This window comes from Acomys russatus, chromosome 16, assembly GCF_903995435.1.
Source record: "Acomys russatus chromosome 16, mAcoRus1.1, whole genome shotgun sequence".
Taxonomy (NCBI): Eukaryota; Metazoa; Chordata; class Mammalia; order Rodentia; family Muridae; genus Acomys; species Acomys russatus.
Genome location: NC_067152.1, coordinates 35,187,664 through 35,207,674, shown reverse-complemented (window position 1 = coordinate 35,207,674; position 20,011 = coordinate 35,187,664).

Sequence of the window (20,011 nt, the reverse complement as noted above, 5' to 3'; positions counted from 1 at the left end):
TAGCATCTCTTTGTGGCCAGCCCGAATACCCTGGGCTGAAGACCAACAGAGTCTCATTCATGGAAGCCTGAGGGCCTTTGTGAGTTCTTCTATTGAGAAGGGAAGCTGGGCGCTGGGCTAGCCAGGTCAGGCAGGCCAGCATGGGGTAATAGGAGTGTAATAACCATGCTTTTCAGCTTCTCTGCTGATGGGAGGGACTCCTTGTATAAGTGGGGGGTGGGTGGGGGGAGGTGGGGGGGAGGAGAAGAATTCAGAGGCCCTGCCAAGGCCCTGCTTAGGGGAAGTTTACGCACACAGGCTCCCTGGCCACGTGCCCACATCCTGTCTGTGTACGCATGGAGTGTCAGTGTGTCGCACGTGTGGGAGGCTGTGGCTGTGTACTGAGGCAGCAGTGAAGGAGAAAGAGTCTTATGACCTCTAAAGAGACCAGAGTGCCCTGGAAGATAACAGGAGTTCAGTGGTGAAACTGGGGGGGGGGGGCCAGGGGGAGTCTTGATGCCATTGATGAGCATGAGAGTCTGAGAACCTCACTGATGACATGGGAGATGAGGTAGCTGAGGTAGCCTGGGATTCAGCTGCTGTAACCGTGCCACTGTGTGGCCCAGGCCTGGGCAGATGCCAGCAGTGGTCTGCACAGAATGTGTAGGAAAGAAATGTTGTCAGTCATCTACCTACCGACTTCTGTTCCCTCCACTCTACCTGTAGTGGTACCAAGCAATCTTGTCCTGCAGGATTTGGTCTCGGGCCGTTAGGGAGTTGGCCACCCACAGCTTGCAGGTTCACTGAAAGAGCCCTCATGAATTCTCGCGCATATGAATTTATTCCTCACTATAGTGTGCGGCAATAGCATCACCTTCCTTACACTGCAGGTGTGACCTCTCTACTCACCAGTAGGAGAAATTCTCCAATCAAAATTCACAACTGCTTACAACCTCAGCTCCAAGGGGATCCAACACCTTCTTCTGGCTTCTGAGAGCACCTGCATACATACATACATACATACACACACACACACACACACACACACACACACACACACACACACACACACATATATATATATATATATATATATATAGAGAGAGAGAGAGAGAGAGAGAGAGAGAGAGCACACGTATGTGTGGGAGGGTGATCAGTTTCTTAGATCTTGGCCACAACTGCCACTGGCACATTGACAGTGTGCCAGCATCTACTGTAGCATGCAGACACCTGGGGCTCAGCGTGTCCCTCTAGAAGCCAACAAAGCTAGGATCCTGAGCCCTCTGTCAATTCCTAGCCTTAGGAGGACATGGAGAGTGGAGGAGATGACCAGAGAGACTTCCGGCCATGTGACTCCCTGCCCGTCCTCTGGACCCCTGCGTTAGTTTTATTTTTGTTACTGTGATTAAAATGTTTAGAGAAGAATGGGGTTGTTCTAGGTTGCAGTTCTAGTGAGAGAGTCTAGCATGGAGGAGGAGACATGGCAACAGGCAGGGAAGGTATGGTCGCAGAAACAGGAAGCTGGCTGATTACATTTCAGTCCCTTACAGGGAAGCAGGGAGTGAGAACTGGGGCCAGGCTATAACACCGCAGAGGCTACCCCTAGTGACTACACCCCCCCCTGCAAGGCTCCACCTAGCCTATGTAACCATCTCACAGGGCGCCACCAGCCAGGGACTGTGCGTTTAAACATATGACGTTGCTTCAGCCCCAAGAGGTGACCCAGCATGATGTGCTTGGTGTGACTGTCATCATTGGCCCCCGTGTCAAATTCCATAGTCAAGCCAGGGCATCTTTATTATGCCACCAATTGTTTATCTCCTAGAGAGAGCATGGAGTCTTTGAGATCAGAGACTAGGAAGACCCCATAGACACAGAGGAATCTGTCTTTGAGGAGACAGAGGCGGGATCTCTATCAGTCTACATATTGGGGTTCTGCCTCTGAGGCTGCTGGTACTCTTGTATCTTCCCTAATAATGGCATGCCTCTGGCCTCCCCCTCCCCTAGCCAGTCAGGCCTCACATGTCAGCCACAAGGTGAGCTGGTCTGCCCTCAGAAAATGCCTCCAATGCCTGGGGGCCAGCCTGTCCCTTCTTGTGGCAGTCCCACCTGGAGAGGCTGGCTCCAGGGCTGCCGACATAGAAGAGACCGGCTGTGTTGGTGACTGCTTAAAATTCACGTTGCCATAGCAGCGTGGCATTAGGCCATGGCGATCCTGCCCGTATAAAGCTTTGATCTCAGGAAAGGCAGGGTTTCTTTTGCTCTCTGGCTGCTTCTGAGGGGACACTGCCTTGGGACCAGGCTTTGCCTTTGCTCCAGGGCCCCGAGCATCACCCCAGAAGCAGAAAGCGGAGGGTAGAAAGACAGAGGAGATGCTCAGAAGTAGTCTTAGCCCTGAGATTCTAATCTGAAGGAGTCAGCTCAAAACCCTTGAGGGCAAGCGATCAGGATTGAAGAAAGAGGGGTCAGATGGCTCCGTAATGAGAGGATGTGCACACACAGACGGAAGAGAGACAAGCTCAGATGAGATGCCTGTGTGGGTTGTGAGGAGCAGAGCTAAGGAAAAGAGGTTTATAAAGACACATGAGTTGGTTAGTTCAGCTAGTTAGCATCAGGAATTGTTCATCCTGGGGAGATAGTTCAGTTATAAACTTCAATCGTGGTAAGAAGCTGGCTGTGGTGGCTGGCATCTGTAATACAGGCTCTGGGGAGGCAGAGGCAGGTGTGACCCTGTAGCTTGCTGGCCAGGCCCCTTCAGAAGAATCAGTGGATTAGATGTTGAATGAGAGAGGTGAAGACTGACTGGGGACGCCGAGGAAGATGGCCAGTGTCAGCCTCTGGTCTCCACATGAGCAAACATGTGCATACAGAAATACACATGTCACACACAGACATACATGCACACACACAGACACACATGCATACACACAGACACACATGCACACACAGACACACATGCACATACACAGACACACATGCACACACACAGACACACAAACATACACACATGCATAAATACACAGACACACATGCACACACACAGACACACATGCATACACACAAACATACACACATGCATAAATACACAGACACACTTGCACACATATGCACACAGATGACAACATACATACATCTGCACACAGACACACACACACAAATACACACAGATGTATCCATCCATCCAATACCCATTAGTTAAGGACACATTGTACGATCAGTAGTCGGGGGGGGGGGTGCAAATGGCTCTTATGACTGTAGCCCTAACCCCTCAAGGACTTTCCCAGGAACTAGGGGAGCTAAAGTGTATTCTAGAATCATACAGTACAGAATGTGATCATTTGCTACAAAATATAGCAACTCAAGAGTGGGAACCAACACCTCGGTGGGGCTGGAGTCTTCACAGGCAAAGCTGGGTTGGAGTGTGAATGACACCAAGAAGAGAGAGAAGAAAAACTAGGGGTGGTATGGTTGTGCACGCAGGGACAACGAGAGAGAATGCAGCCATTGAGGTGATCTCAGGACAGCTAAAGAGGCTGGATTGGATTTGACAGGTGACCAGGAGCCACAAGGGGCCATTGAGCCAGACAGTGTGTGCTTGGAACCACACTTTAGAAGAAAGAAACAGGCACAGAATGAGGAAAGGACTGAGAAGTGAAGACAGGGTAAACTTGAACCTTACATAGAATCAAAGATGGAAAGGGACTGGGGTGACATGACAACCCGGGGCTTGGAGAAGAAAGAAATAGGTGACCAGGGAGCACAGCGTGGGCTCTGGGAAGAATGCTCACAGCGAAGAGAGTTAGGAGAGTAGGAGGTGAGACTGAGTGAGGACTGGCATGTTGGGGAATGGGGCTGCCCTTCCAAGGGATGAAGAAAGGGAAGAGGAGAAAGAAGGCAGAAGACATACTTGTGGCCTCGTGCTAGCAAATGCTAAACTGGCCTCCAGGAAGGGAGACAAGGCTGGAGACAGGGCCTTGAGGGACATGAGGGACATAACGGGTAGAGGAGGTCATTGGAGGGTCATGAGGAACTGAGCAATTGGAAAGGAAATATACAGAAGTCAGGTCTTGAAGAAAGCTACGGGGGAAAGCCATGGCAAAGAAGGCAAGAGTGGACCAATAGATGCTGTGATGACTCCTTCAAGAATCACCCACTCACTCCTTGCATAACACTCATCTCTGGGGCTGGGAGGGGGATTTAGGGGACTGAAGATAGGTAAGGTGAATGGTTAGTGCACCTCAACCTCCTTGTCACGTAACTTGCCATCTCCTCTCATGGCCTTTGTACAAGCTGAAAACTGGTACCCATGCTGGGATGCTTTCATTCTATCAAGTGACAAGAGAATGGCGTGTCTTCACATTCCAGAGCACTAAGAAGACCAAGTACTGAAATGTCGGAAATAGAGCTGGGAGATAGAGAGGAGAGGGTGTGCATTGTGAGTCTGGTTAAGCAGCCTGGGAAGACATCACCCAGAAGACCCATTTGAGGAGACATGTTCTGGACCCAAGGAGAAACCATTGGGAACTCTCTCATGGGAAAGCCATGCAAGCTGACCTGCAGTTCTCTCTCTGGCTGTCATGGCGAGACTGGATTGGGAAGACAGAGTGGAAGCCAGGATCAAGCTGAGAGGCTGCCAGATGGCAGAGTGAGAAACGATGGTATGTTAGAACTGAGAGGTGGCAATGGGGTGAGTGATGGTGTGTGTGTGTGTGTGTGTGTGTGTGTGTGTGTGTGTGTGTGTTCCCATGGGCATGGAGGACAGAGGACAACTTCAAGAGCAATTCTTCAGTTGTCCCTCACCTTGTTTTTAGGAGAGGGTCTCTCATTGGCCTGAAGTTTGCCAAATTGTCTAGGCTGGCTGTCTAGGGTCCCTAAGGGTCTGCCTGTCTCTGCCTTAATCCCAGCACCGGGATTGCGAGCATGCACCACCACACTGGACTTAATACATGGGTTGTGGGGTGTTGAACTCAAGTCTTGATGCTTGTCTAGTAGGCAGTTGACCAGTTGAGCTAGCACCCCATCTCTTTGTTCTGATGTTAAACCCAAGGGTATCCTTGGCGACTTAGATATGGGATACGAGCACAAGGAAGGCTGAAGAACAACTCCACAATTTGGGAAGGAGCAGAAAAGCAAACACACATGACCATTTGGCTCTTTGTGGCTGGTGGGGCAAGCTAGAAAGAACACTTATTGAAAGGATCAGGACTTCCTTGTTACATGTAGGTACCTAGTAGACATTCAGTAGGGAAGTTAGTATCAGTCCAGGGCTTGGGGGAGTGCCTTTGTACCTGAGCTAAAAGTCTGGAAGTTTCCCTTATTTTATTTTTTTATTATTTATTATTTATTTTTATTTTTTTATGTTCATAGTGTTTTGGCTATTTATATTTGGAAGCTTTGAAGAAAATATCTTTCCTATCTTAGTGAGTCTAAAATTTTGAATGTAAATCAATATCTGTCATATCTCATCATTATCAACTTAAAACATCTATCTAGACCTAAAAACATCTTAACCTCTTTTTTATTATTTTTATTATTAATTTATTCTTGTTACATCTCAATGGCTATCCCATCCCTTGTATCCTCCCATTCTTCCCTCCCTCCCATTTTCTCATTATTCCCCTCCCCTATGACTGTTCCTGAGGGGGATTACCTCCCCCTGTATATGATCATAGGGTATCAAGTCTCTTCTCGGTAACCTACTGTCCTTCCTCTGAGTGCCACCAGGTCTCCCCCTCCAGGGGACATGGTCAAATGTGAGGCACCAGAGTACGTGAGAAAGTCATATCCCACTCTCCACTCAACTGTGGAGAATGTTCTGCCCATTGGCTAGATCTGGGTAGGGGTTTAAAGTTTACCACCTGTATTGTCCTTGGCTGGTGCCTTAGTTTGAGCGGGACCCCTGGGCCTATCATAATGTTCTACTTGTAGGTTTCTAGGATCCTCTGGATCCTTCTACTTTGCTATTCCCCCATGCTTCTCTCATCTAGAGTCCCAATAGGATGTCCTCCCCTCTGTCCCAGTTTGCTGGTAAGTGAAGGCTTTCGTGGGACATGCCCCTTGGGTTAGTATGCAGATATAAGTGAGTATATATTCCCTTATTTTATTTATTAAAAGATATTTATTTATTATGTATATGAGTATACTGTCTTCATGTACACCAGAAGAGGGCATCTGATCATAGTACAGACGGTTGTGAGCCACCATGTGGGTGTTGGGAATTGAACTCAGGACCTCTGGAAGAGCATCCAGTGCTCTTAACCACTCAGCCATCTCTCCAGCCCCCAAGTTTCCCATATGTAGATAGGATCAGCAATCGAGTGCTGTTTAGATAAAAGGTCTCCAAGGAGACAGTCTGAAGAGGCCAGGCATCACAAGCAAAGACTATTGAGAAGGAACAGTGATGGATGAGGAGGAGAAAGGCCATAAGACCAGAGTGCTGGAAGTTCGTAAAGAAAGTGTTTCACAGAAGAGAGAGCAATGACTTTGTTTCATGCTCTTTTTAAATTGTTTTCATTTTTTAAGGCACGGTAAGCACAGACTTTAAACATCCGATGCTCTGGCCTCCTGTGTGCTGGGATTAGAGGTGGGCCACCAGCACAATGGATGCTAGGGATTGGATCCAGGCTTTTCTGCATTCTGGGTAGGTGTTCTACCAACTGAGCTATGCCTTTAGGCCTGTCCAGTGCTTTTGATGGGTCAAATAAGGTATGGGCCAGTTTTCCAATTCATGGCTTTGGTGAGGTAGAGAGCACTGGTTACATTGATGATGACAGTTTCGGGGAAGTGAGGGGTGTGCAATGGCCCAGTGGACTTTTCATTCAAGAGAGTACGAGGGAGATAGAAGATGGTGCATCAAGAAAACTTTCAGGAAGTTCTGAGAAGAGCAACAAGAGCACTGCTTATAGGACCGAGGAGGTGGGAGAGGTTTCAAGGTGGGAGAAAAACTGGCTTGCTCCTACTTTGGTGGGACAGGCCCAATAGTTAGGTGCGGGAAGAAGATGTAGAGGGAGAAAAAGGGGAGTGAGTGATTGTGTCCCGAAGTGTGTGAAAGGGGATGAGACCTGCTGCATAAGGGGGAATGGGCTTCTGCTGGAGCACAGACAGATTGCCTTTCAGTAAGAAGCGAGGGGGCTGAGCTCACAGGCATCTGTGCCGAGAGCCATCTGTTGCAGCAGCAGGCTCCTGAGAGGGCTCTGTTCTGGTGGCCTCTGCTTCCCCAGAGAGGAGACACAAGGGAAAGATGGCTGATGGCGTGAGGAGAGAGATCTAGAAGAGTCTTGGAGGAGAACAGGATCCAGAGTGAATAAGCTGAGTGTGAGGGCTGCTTGGGGGGCATCTTGTGTTTATAGTCTGTGAGGCGACCCTCCCGTGTCACAGATTTTCATCAGCAAATGCGTTGGCCCAATTACAGCAAACCCCACTTATCAGCAGAGCACACACCCCAAGACCATGAGTAGATACTGGACATCGTGGACAGTATCCCTGATACCCTCCAACACACTGTTTTATTCTAAACATGTTATATACACCTAAAATGAAACTTCAATCTTCAATGACTGGCTCCTCTTTGGCATATGTGAGCGAGAACCACTATGCTTACAGGTTGGGGTCGTTATACGTGTAAAAACAGATTTATTTTAATTACAGGCACCGGGAAAACCAGGACACTAGATTTGATTGCTGAGATGGCTTCTAAGTGATTGACAGTGTTCTAGCTGGGTTATCAGCCGCTGTGATAGAATACCTTAACAGCAGCAACTTAGAGGAGAAAGGGTTTGTTTTAGCTCACAGTTCTAGGTCATGGCCCATCATGGCAGGGAAGTCAAGGTGGGTGGGAGGAACAGCTTGCTATATCCACAGTCAGGAGGAGACAGAGAGCATTTGTTGACTGCCACCTATGGTAAGAAATCCCATGACAACAGTGCTGTTGGCATTCCATGTGCATCCCTTTGGTGTACCCCAGGGTTTTGGTAGAACACCCCCGTCCACTATGACAGGGATGCTCTGTGTAACATCTTTCTGCCTAAGGGTAGTCTCTGCCCTGTGGGCACACTTAATATTTCTGATGTCTAGTGCTAGGGGCCTCATGCCTAGGCTAGATCCTACTCAACAGAGGATGCAGCAATACTTCAACTTTCTCATCTTCAACGAGACAGTTCCAAACCATGTCCCACAGAATCTCGGGAAGGGTTCCTGGTGGGACTCATCTTTAGTGACGCCCCTCCCCCCATCACTGAGGAGGCAATAGTACCCCCTTTGCTCCCTTCCTCGCTTCTTGCCTCATCTCCTCCAGCCCCTCGCTTTGCTTTAGTACTTCCTCGGGCCATTCCTCACACTTGAAAGGACAAGGGCAGGATAAGATTAGTGAGCCAGAGTAAAGGTGTCCAAAAGCCATCCTTAGCCCACAGCAGTCAACCCCTTCTCTCTGCCGATCTTGGGGCTGTAGATTCAACTCATCCGAACTGGAAAATATTCCGAGAACCACTGTACCTGGTGAGCATGCCCAGAACTTCCCTCCTTGCCACTGTCCCTAGACAATATGGAGGACAAGCACTTATGCCATATTTGTGTTAGTGCAGGTATTAGAGATAACCAAGGTGGATGAAACAGTCTTTTTCAGACATAACAGAGCAGATGAACTCACAGAGGCTGCAGCATCAGGTGCAAGACCCAAACACGTTCAAGCCAGATAAAATCCCAGCATGGAGGAGCATGGGGTGGGGGCAATCCAGCCCCAGACAGGAAGCGATTTACCACTGATACCTTCTGGGAGAGAGGGGAAAATCCGTTTTCTTCAGTGGAGGGACAGTGGGTATATCAACCACCCTCCAGGGCAGGGCCCATGCTCAAGAGGAGCCAGGCCATACAAGCTGGACCCAAGGGATTCTTCTGAAGAGGGGGTGGTGAATAAACTTGAGTGGGTTGAGGAGGTGGAAGAGGATCTGGGAGGAGTTGGGTAGGCAGAGAGAAATACGGTCAAAGCATATTGCATGAAATTTACAAACAATAAATAAAACCGTTATATTAAAAAGCAACCTAGAGACGAATTAGGCTTATTTAAGATTATTTGAGGGACAGTGCTCAGAGCAAGTTCTTACACACACACACAAAAAAAAGAAATCATATCAAATGTACGTGGGATTTGAGCATTTGTAGATTTTGGTATCTCAGGGGGTTCTAGGACCAATTTGCTATAGCTATTGAGGGATGACTACACATCAAATGCACTTTGACCTCTCTTCTCCTCCCCCTCCCCTTCTCTCCCTTTCCTTCTCCTCCCTTCTCCTCCCTCCCCTCCCCTCTCCTCCTTCCCTCCTTCCTCCCTCCCCTGCCCTCTCTTCCTCTCCTCCCCTCCCCTCTCTCCTCCCTTCCCCCTTCCCCTCCCCCCTTTTCCCTTTTCTCCCTCCTCTTCCTGTCTTCCACTTCCTAATACAACCTCCTAGTTTGTTTTGATGACTCCCTCTTGGACATTAGTCTGTAGTTTCAAGATCACATCCCAGAAGGCACCATGCTCAGGATCACATGGGCAATCTGAGAATGGAGCCGTTTCCGGGGAGCCAGTGAGCTGCTGAGGGCAGCCAGGAGGGCTTCAAGTGGCGTGCGGGCGGGCGCCTCTGCTTCATTGAGCTTCAAACGGACACTTCTTGTCAAGAGGTTACTTCATTGGTCTCTGCTGACCGTTTTGGCACAAAGCCCAATGGAAACAACGGTGCCCTTTTCTCTGAAGAGTCCTTTGGGTTGCCTCAGAGAAGACCGGGGTGGGGGGGCGGGAACTGAGGGTGGAGAGAGCAATTAGGAAGGAGGAGGGTGTGTGTGTGTGTGTGTGTGGATTTTCAAAGGTCAGCTGGAGTATGATTATCAAGTGCCTGGAGATTTATTCCAAGTGCCTTTCCTGACTAGAAAAACAACAATAAAAGGGGGAAAAAAACCCCACCCAAGCCCACAAGTGGGGTAGAAGTTGAAGAACACTTTAATTCATAAGGAAAAGGGCTTGAATAATTGATGCTGCCGCCCTGCCAAAGATAATTTCAGCCAGCTCCCTCTATCTCACAAAGACATTTAGCATTGATTGAGATCAAAGTATCAGGAACCCCTGCTGCTAGGCTGAAAGGCAAAACTCGCAGCGGCCTTCCTCCGCTCTGATAATGTCGTCTTTATGTAGTTAATAAACTGCACACTTCAGTCAAACTATATCATTACAGAAGACTCAGGGAGCTAATAATTTAAAAGCAAAGAATTGCCTCTGTTCCTCACTTTGAACTAAACAACATTCTGTTGAATGGGTGGGGGGGGGGCATCAAAGTCTTGTCACTATTACCAGTATGGCTCTAGCAGAAGGCCCCACAGAGTGGGTACTCCAGTCACCAAGGGGGGAAGGAGAAAGAAAGGAAGAGATTAAAGGCATTGGCGCATCCACCCAAAGGCGGTAGCAGGTGTCTTGATTATGGCTATTTGTACTGGGCAAGCATCAGGTGGCTCCGTATCAATGCACGTCCTTGTCCTGCGGGTGCCTGTGAACCAGGTCAGACAGTTCACTTTTCACCTTGGCCTTGCTCTGAACTTTGTCCTGATGGTATCGTCTTTTGCCTTTAGCCTGCCAGCCCTGCAAGGCACCCTGGCTTCCTTGGGTCCCGTTTAGGTAGCTTGCTTGGCCCCTCTTTGTGTGGTAGTGGTGGTGGGGTCACGGAACGTCACATTCTCCTCTGAGCGCTGGCCTGTTGTTGGTCATGAAGTGGCTCACAGGCTCCTCTGTTGCTAGATGTGGGAATCTGCTGCATTTAAGTTTGCGAGTATTTTAAACAGGAAGTTACGGGATGTCGAACCTGGTTTAAGTAGCATCTCACTCTTGAGCTCCCAGGCTATGCTGCTTGACGTAAAAGACGTTGTTTTAATTTCATACACTTCCCCAGGAAGTATTCTTAGGGCGGGGTCACTCAAAACAAGGGTTCTCTTGCGAACGGTTGAGAGAAAACTCTGGGCCAGAAACTTGAAGGATGCAGGCCGGTGAAGAGAGGGCTCTGGTGAAGTCAGACCTTTCCCTGGCTGCATGGGTGCTTTGCAATGTGAATGGTGTTTCCCCTGGGGTCTTAAGTACTGTACACCAGTCATCCGATGGCTGTGGCTATGGTGTGTGTGTGTGTGGGTGTGTAGCAGGTGACATTTCAGAAGTGTCCCACTTAAGTGGTTCCTTAGGCCAATGGCAATTTTTCAGACAATGGCTCGGGCTTCTTCTCTGAGCCTTTTGTAGTCAGTGCCCGCAGCAGCTGGGAGATGGTGTGTGTCAGCCTGCAGAGAGGATCTGGGCAGGGAGGTTCTGAGGGCAAAGTAAGTTATTTACCAGAAGACTAGCCATCTGCAAAGTTTTGTCTCAAGGAAGACCTGTTTTTATAAGAAGTTCTATTGTCACCCCGGCATGGTGGTAGAGGCAGTAGAATTAAGAGATGAGTCAACACTAGCCTCAGCTACATGGTGAACTGAAGGTTAACCTGGGCTAATTCTGTCTCAAGAACCAAATAAGACACATTCTGTTGTTTTGGTCTCCATCTTTATTATCCCCGTCATCCTTGGTTGATGACGTCATTTCTGGATACCTCACGTATGTAATCCCATTTACTTCTTTCCAACTGAAGCCCGGTGAGATTCTGAACCGCTTGAGGAGGTCACATCCAGAGATGCTGATGCCTGTGTTGTTTGTAGCTATAGAAGTTGGGGAACAAGCTACTCCTCCTACACTGAGCAGAGTGTAAATGGTACCTCTGTAGAACAGTGTGATGAGCAGTTGATAAAGATTCAGAAACCAAAAAAAAAAAAAAAAAAAAAAAGGATTCTGTGATGATGCAGGGATGGACCCATAATGCACTGCAGGATGGAAAAACCAGGCCTTCGAGCTTAGTGGGTTTGGTTCCCTGGCACCCACATTAATGCCAGGTGCCTGTGGCACAGGCCTATAATTCTGCTGCTTGGAAGGCAGAGGCAGAGACTCCTCAGAGCAAGCGGTCTAGCTAAATCAGCCATTATGAGTGAGCTCTGGTTCAGCTGAGAGAGCCTGCCTCAATGAGTAAGGTATAGAACCAAGGAGGAAGACGCCTGACGTCAACCTGGGATCTCGAGGTGCACCTGCACATATCTGTGGCTGCGCCCTTGCACTGTGCAAATGCACACATCCATGTAGGCACACCACACACACAGATGCGTGTTATAGGTGTGGATGTGGATCCTGGGGCACCCGCTGAAGTAGCCAGGTTCTTGTGTGCCACAGTAAAAAAAAAAAAAAAGTCACCCAAGGACCCACGGTTAGAAAAGAAAGAGAGACAGTTTATTAAGAAAGGGAAACCACTCTGAGAATACGCTGGACCAGAAGGTAGGAAGGAAAGCCCCAAGGGCATTGGACCAGGAACCTTATGACCAGTTATAGGGCACTGACATAACACCCACTCTTCCCTCACTTGTATAGCATATGCTTTTCCAGCTCTATTTGTTGTATGAATCCCAGGTGGGACAGGGCATCCAGTTTTTCTCTAGCAATTGGCATCTTTCTTTTTTTTAAAATTTTTATTATTAATTTATTCTTGTTACATCTCAATGGTTATCCCATCCCTTGTGTCCTCCCATTCTTCCCTCCCTCCCCTTTTCCCCTTATTCCCCTCCTCTATGACTGTTCCTGAGGGGGATTACCTCCCCCTGTATATGCTCATAGGGTATCAAGTCTCTTCTCGGTAACCTGCTGTCCTTCCTCTGAGTGCCACCAGGTCTCCTCCTCCAGGGGACATGGTCAAATGTGAGGCACCAGAGTACGTGAGAAAGTCATATCCCACTCTCCACTCAAGTGTGGAGAATGTTCTGTCCATTGGCTAGATCTGGGTAGGGGTCTGAAGTTTACCACCTGTATTGTCCTTGGCTAGTGCCTTAGTTTGAGTGGGACCCCTGGGCCCAAATCTGCCTATCACAATGTTCTACTTGTAGGTTTCTAGGACCCTCTGGATCCTTCTACTTTGCTATTCTCCCATGCTTCTCTCATCTAGAGTCCCAATAGGATGTCTTCCCCTCTGTTCCAGTTTCCTGTTAAGTGAAGGCTTTCGTGGGACATGCCCCTTGGGCTAGTATGCAGATATAAGTGAGTATATACCATTTGAGTCTTTCTGCTTCTGGGTTAACTCACTCATTATGATCATTTCTAGCTCAATCCATTGGCATCTTTCATATATTAATATGAATGCAGCTTTTCTCGAGGCTTTGTTCTCCCACCACAGAATTACATTCCAGAAAAACAATGTGTGTGCGTGTGTGTGTATGCATGTGCACAAATGTGTACACATGCAGTTGCACATGTATATGGAGGTGCGAATGCACATGTGTGTGAAGGCTAGAGGACAACTTTGGGTGTTATGCTCAGGAATGTGGTCGCCTATTAAAAAAATATTTTATGTGTCCAGTGCTTGCAGAGGTCAGAAGAAGGTGTCATTTATCCTGGAGTTACAGCTATAGATGGTTGTGAGCCACCTTGTGGGTACTCAAAACCAAACTGCAGTCCTTTGGAAGAGCAGCAGACATTCTTGGCCGCTGAACCGTCTCTCCAGCCTCTGTCCACCTCCTTTGAGACAGAGTCTCTCTTGGTACCTTGAAGCCCGTCAGTTAGGCTGGTGTGGCCATCCAGTGTCCTTCATAGGTCTTCTCTGTCTCCACTACACTAGCACTGTGGTTAGGAGGGTGAACCACATTACTCAGCATCTTACGAGGGTTCTAGGGACTGAACTCAAGATCTCTATGCTTTCGAGGCAAGCACTTTATTGACTGACTGGTCCCCTCAGCTCTTGTTTCTTTTTCTTTTTCTTTTTTTTTTTTAGCTCTTGTTTCTTTTGTGTGCATTTCATGTGTTTTTTTCTCCCCAATAAAACATTAGTTTTGAAGTTCGGAGGGGGAAAAAAAAAAAGCTAATTTGAAACCTGTCTCCTCCTATTCCATCAACAACGACAGTAACAAAGCTCACTCGTGTTCACTAAGGCCTCTTCAGATGCGGTAGGCACTGCCATTACTGTGTTCTATAGATAAGAAACTCGAGGCTCAGAGTAAGTCAAACGGCTGGTGCAGGGCGGTGACAGTCAGGAGGCATGAGGTTCGGACTCTGTGATCTTTCTGTTTCATCCGCTGTCTATCAGTGGAACTTCATCTGCTAAACACAAAACTAGCCAAGCGTCTGGGGAAGGGGCAGGAGGCTGCGTGTGAGCCTAGGTGCTGAGCAGAGCTGGCCTTGATGATAAACAGCAGACCGCGCGCACAAAGGGCCGGTCAGCGTGAGACCGGTCAGCTGTCTGTACAGCGGCAAGGACGGACGTGCCTGATGGATGACACTGATGTCACAGTGAAAGGGACTGTTTTCTGAGAGAACGGGACTGTTATTAAAAGGCAAAGGCACATGAATCACAGCAGCATTGATCTGCTCAGTGTACCTTCCAAACAGGCAGTATTTTTGAAAGGTGCGTTTTCATAGAAGTTTGACATAAATAGTGCAAAAGTACATAGGGTAACCAGGGTACAGCTGCGTAGACACTTTACAAAGGGGACCCTCTCGTGTGAGGGGGCTTGCAGCTCTAGGAGCACGTCTTCTGAGACACCCAGAAACCCTCTTGGGCCCTCAGCCCGCGATGTCCCCTTTAACAGAAGTAGTCATGACCCTGACATCTAACGCTTTAGACTCGTCTAGAATGTTTTTGTATTTCATGTAGATGAGACTTCTTAAAATTTATCTAGATGGATCACAAGGCATTTTACTGAGATTTATCATAATATTTGTATATAGTATTAATTAATATTCATTGAGCAGATATCTATTTATCTTTCTATCATCTATCTATCTTTCTATCTATCTATCTATCTATCTATCTATCTATCTATCTATCTATCTATCATCCTGTTACATACATACACACATATATACCTATATGCGTGTCATCTGCATACTCTTAAACATATGCAGAGCAGAATTTACTAGTCCACTGAGTGGATACATGTTGTGTGTGAAGAGTAGAGAAAGTAAAATTGACGGATTCTGTTATCCATCCCTCCTCCCCTTTTTACGTAGCCTGGGGGAGCAGATCTCTGAGCTTCTTCTGAGGAATGGGATGCTCAGTTGTGGGGTGAATGCATGTCCTACGTGAATCATTACCATCAAAGTGATTGGACCAAGCTTTTACTTGCCTTTTTCTATTTTGGCCCCATGATATTATTTTAAGGAATTTAAACACATAAATGCTTTTTTCCCTATGCTTGTCGGTCACTTGGCTATATTCTCTTTTTATGAAGTCCTAGTCAAGTCTACTATAGACAGCACTTTTTATTTATTTATTTATTTATTTTGAGTCAGGGTCACACTGTGTAACCCTGGCTGACCTGGAACTCACAACGTAGATCAGGATGGCCTCAAAGTCACAGAGATCCACTGCCTGTGCCTCCTGAGTGCCAGGGTCAAAGGTGTGCCCCGCTATACCCGGTGGCAGTGCTATTTGAAACAATAGTTACTATCATCTTCAGCAGATGGTAGAAATCTAGCTTCTTCTATTGCTTTTTTTTTTTCTTTCTTTTCTTTTTTAGATACTGGTCTAGGTGTTTTCCCCTCCTTGCTCAAACGTATGTAGGGATCAGTGACATGGCTCAGTGAGTAAAAGTGACAGCTGGCAGTTCAAGCCTGACAACCTGAGTTTTATTCCTGGGACCCACAATGTTGTCCCCTGACTTCCACATGGATGTCATAGCATATGTACTCCTCTTTCTGTCTCTCTCTGCCTCTGTCTTTCTGCCTCTGTCTCTCTCTCTGTCTCTCCCTCCCTCCCTCCCTCTCTCTCTCTCTCTCTCACACACACACACACACACACACACACACACTCTTATGATTTTTAGGAGTGTGGGTCTTTGGCCTGCATGCATGTCTGTGCATCAGTTGCATGCACTGTCGTCAGAAGCCAGAAGAGGCTGTTGGATACTCTGAACATGGAATTACAGGCAATTTGCGGGCTGCTGTGTGAACGCTGGGAATCAAATCTGGGTCCTTTGGAAGAGCCGGTGCTCTTTAGTGCTGAGCTATCTTTCCAGCCCTCTTTCCAATTACAGAAGTTCAGGTACCCACTAAGGTACAATATGTCTACCTCGACTTCCTTTGTTAGCTACCTGCCTAAGCATGTACGTGTTAGAGAGGAGCAGAAAGAAAACCATGGCAGGTTGTTTGGAGTGGTATGGAGCTGCGGCAGGTTCTGGTCACCACGGTTAAGGGAGTCTGAGATACAGGTATAAAGGCAATCTAGGAGCTAGGCCTCACGAGAGTTGCAACATCCCCCAGCCTGCCAGGTGCTGCTGCAGCAGCAGCCCCCTCATCCAGCACAAGCTTGGCTGCCTCTGAACAGTGGTCTTCTGCGCAGCTGGTAGACACTCGCTGCTGTGACTGGGTGCTGCTTTCCTCCCTCTGGCCAGGTGCTGCCACACAGTGGTCTCTTCTCCCTGTGTGTCTTCCTATGGCTGTCCCGGCCTCATCAGTCGCACCTTCCTGGTTCTCTTTAAGCCTTGGTTTCAGCAAGAACCACGCGTGTGTGTATCCAACTTCCCAGCACACTGTCCAGTCTCATTGTATGCCATTGGCAAATCGGTCAGACATCAAATTGGGAGGCTGAACCCTGAGTTCAAGGCCAGCCTGGGCTACATAGTGAGCACCAGATCTGAGCTACAGTGTTTTAAAAACAGAAAAGAAAAACCCCTACAAAGCCAATGAAGAAAAAAGTCAATGAACCACATATGTGCGAATTTCTGCGACCCTGTTCTGTTCCACTAGTTCATTCATTTTTTTCTTTACCAATACCACGCTGTTCTGTTTAAAGCTTGTTTTTTACTTATTCTTTGACATTTTCCTTTATGTATACTGCGAATCTGGGTTATACCCACACCTCATTCTCCCTCCCACTCCTTCTAGATGCCCCAACAAGTCTCCTACCTTCATGCCTTCTTTTTCTTCTCTCTCTCTCTGTCTCTCTGTCTCTGTCTGTCTGTCTGTCTCTGTCTCTCCCACTGAATCTGATTAGTGCTGCCTGTGTACATATGCATACAGGACCACCAACCAGGCTGTGGGCAACCTGCCAGGGGTTATTCTTCTAAGAAAACAGAACGCAGGGCTCTTCTCCCCTCCACAGTAGCCATCAGCTGCCCGTATCTCCGCAGGTAGAAGCCAGCCTCCGGTGCCACTCCCCCACCATGCTAGAAGGCTGATGGGCTTGATCTTATGCAAGTCTTGTGCAGATCACCACAGCTGCTCTCCCCCATCCTCCGCCTCCTACATCCTTTATGCCCCCTCTTCTAAGACACTCCCTGGGAGCCAACATAAATTCCATTCTATAAAGTTGTGGCATTTTATCACAGCAACAGAAAAGTAACCAAAACATCTCTGCTTTAGTTTCTGTCTCTAGGTTCCTGGCCCGGCTTCCCTGAGTGGAAATAAACCCTTTCCTGTCTCGGTTGCTTTTCATCCCAGCGTTTATCACAGCAACGGAAAGCAAGCTAGAACAGTCCATCTCTGTGTAGGAAAGACCTGGTAGCTCCCCTACCAGAATGCATAGCACCCCTGGCACTGTGAAAGCTGGCTGGCAGGGAAGAAGTTTCCAGGTCAGTTGCAGGTTAATGTCTCTGTGTCCTGCAATCAAAATGTGTGTCATCTTCAGGACAGGGCCTGCCACTTGGTGATGGCAGACAACTAAGCAAGCTCTTTGCTTACTACAGTCTTGTAGTAGAGTCTGAGATGGCGTAGTATGGTACTACTAGCCTTACTAGCTGGACTTCGACCAGTTAGGAGTTTTGTGATTACAATCCAATTCTAGAATTGCTTTTTCCCTATTTCTATGAAAAACACCATGGGAATTTTTGACAAAAGAGTGCACTGAATCTAGCAATAGATCATCTTAGGTGTCAGTGTGGACATTGCAACAATAGTAGGTTTTGCAGTGTCAACACAGACTGTTTTTCCATTCTTCTGTGTCATTGTTAATGTCCTCTGTCAATTTGCAGTGCAAAGACTTTTTACCTTCCTGGTAGACTGTGCGTGTGCATTTGAACACAAAGCCACATGCATGCTAAGCAATGACCTCACCGACGAGTTATTAGCTTCCCAACGCTCTTCAGTCAAAGCATCCCTGAGTATTTATGGTTTTTATGAAGATGAACATATCCAAGGGGCAGGGGAGAGAAACTCATTAAGTGGCTGCCGGAGCTGGAAGGTGTTTTTGTGCCCCCACCCCAAATCTTTCCTTCTGGATAGAGCATCCTCCCCTTTTCATGTTTCTAATTATTCCCGCTCCATTCTTAATCAACCATCACTATTGACCAATCAGAATATCCCTTCCAATTTTCTCCTCGCAGTGATTGGCTCAGGAATGGGCACCTGACGCAACCCAGGCCCATAGGGTCAGTGGTAAGACTGCAGCTGAGAACCACTGAGAAAGACAATGATATTTTCACCATGGCCATGGCTGAAAGGACCAAAAGGCTCAGTGTTATATGCTGTATAGCATCTTTTTATGGCCACATGTTTAACAAATGTCCCAAGAAGAAGGCCAAACAGAGAGGAGCAAACCTGGGGCATGGAGAGACTGAGTTTTCTCTTTAACTTCAAAAAGAAAGTGTATTCTGTTTTGTGTGTATGGGTGTTTTGCCTGCATGTATGTCTGTGTAGCCCTTGCAGATGCTGAAGGAGGTGGGCACACACAGGACATTGGATCTCCTAGATCTGGAATTACAGACAGCTGTGGTCACCATGTGGGGGCTGAGAATGAGAGCAGTCAGTGTCTTTATCTGATAAGTACTCTGTCTATCCCCCAGAGCTTGTCCTTTAATTATTTATTAGTATGCATTGATTGTACCTGTTAATCTGTTTCAGCGGGCTATTTCTACACATGTGTCTGCACTGTGCACTGGTCAAACCCAGCCTCTCCTTTTCTATCCACCCTTGAGAGGAAGCTTCCCACTGTGCTGTTTGTGGCCTTGATTTCAGCTATACGTGAGGCAAATGGATGCCTGGGCTTTTGGTTTACGCATTCTGGGGAATTCATTCGGGCTTCAACAAGGCTGAATTAGTTTCTTCTTCTTTTTTTTAAAAAATATTTTATTTAATTTTAATTTATGTCCATTGATATGAGAGCGTCAGATCTTGGAGTTACAGACAGTTGTGAGCTGCCATGTGGTTGCTGGGAATTGAACCTAGGTCCTTTGGAAGAGCAGGCAGTGCTCTTAACCACTGAGCCATCTCTCCAGCAAATTAGTTCCTTCTAACCCAAAGTCTTCTGATATTTAATCAGAAGTTGCAATGTTCTCCTTGGAGTTTTTTCCCCAAGGTTCTGAGTATGTGAAATCGTTGCAGAGCATATGTATATGTTTCTCCTCTGAGCACATGAAGAGAGTCAAGGCCAGGCCCTAAAGAAAGGGAGTTATACTCTTTTTCGTGGCGCCTACTAGGTGGTCAGCTGTGTCAAGACGAAGCTGAATACCTTTTCCAGAAGCTCACTGAAGTGGACGCTGGACCTGAGCTTCGTACATTCTGTGAGAAGCGCACGGCCACAGACGTAGCTGCTGATGCTCTGGGTGAAAAGTGGAAGGGTTATGCGGTCCGGATCAGTGGTGGGAACAACAAACAAGGCTTTCCCAGGAAGCAAGGTGTTTTGACCCATTGCAGAGTGTGCCTGCTGCTGAGTAAGGGGCATTCTTGTTATAGACCAGGGACAACTGGAGAGAGGAAACACAAGCCGATCTGTGGATAGCTCTGAAGAAACAGCGTACTAAGAAAAACGAGGAGGAGGCTGCAGAATACGCTAAACTTGCGGCCAAGAGAATAAAGGAAGCCAAAGACAAGCGCCAGGAACAGATTGCCGAGACACGGAGGCTGTCCTGGCTGAGAGCTTCTACTTCTAAGTCTCAGTCCAGTCAAAAATAAATCTTTAAGAGTAACAAATAAATGATCATGCCTTGAAAAAAAGGAAGGAAGGAAGGAAGGAAGGAAGGGAGTTAT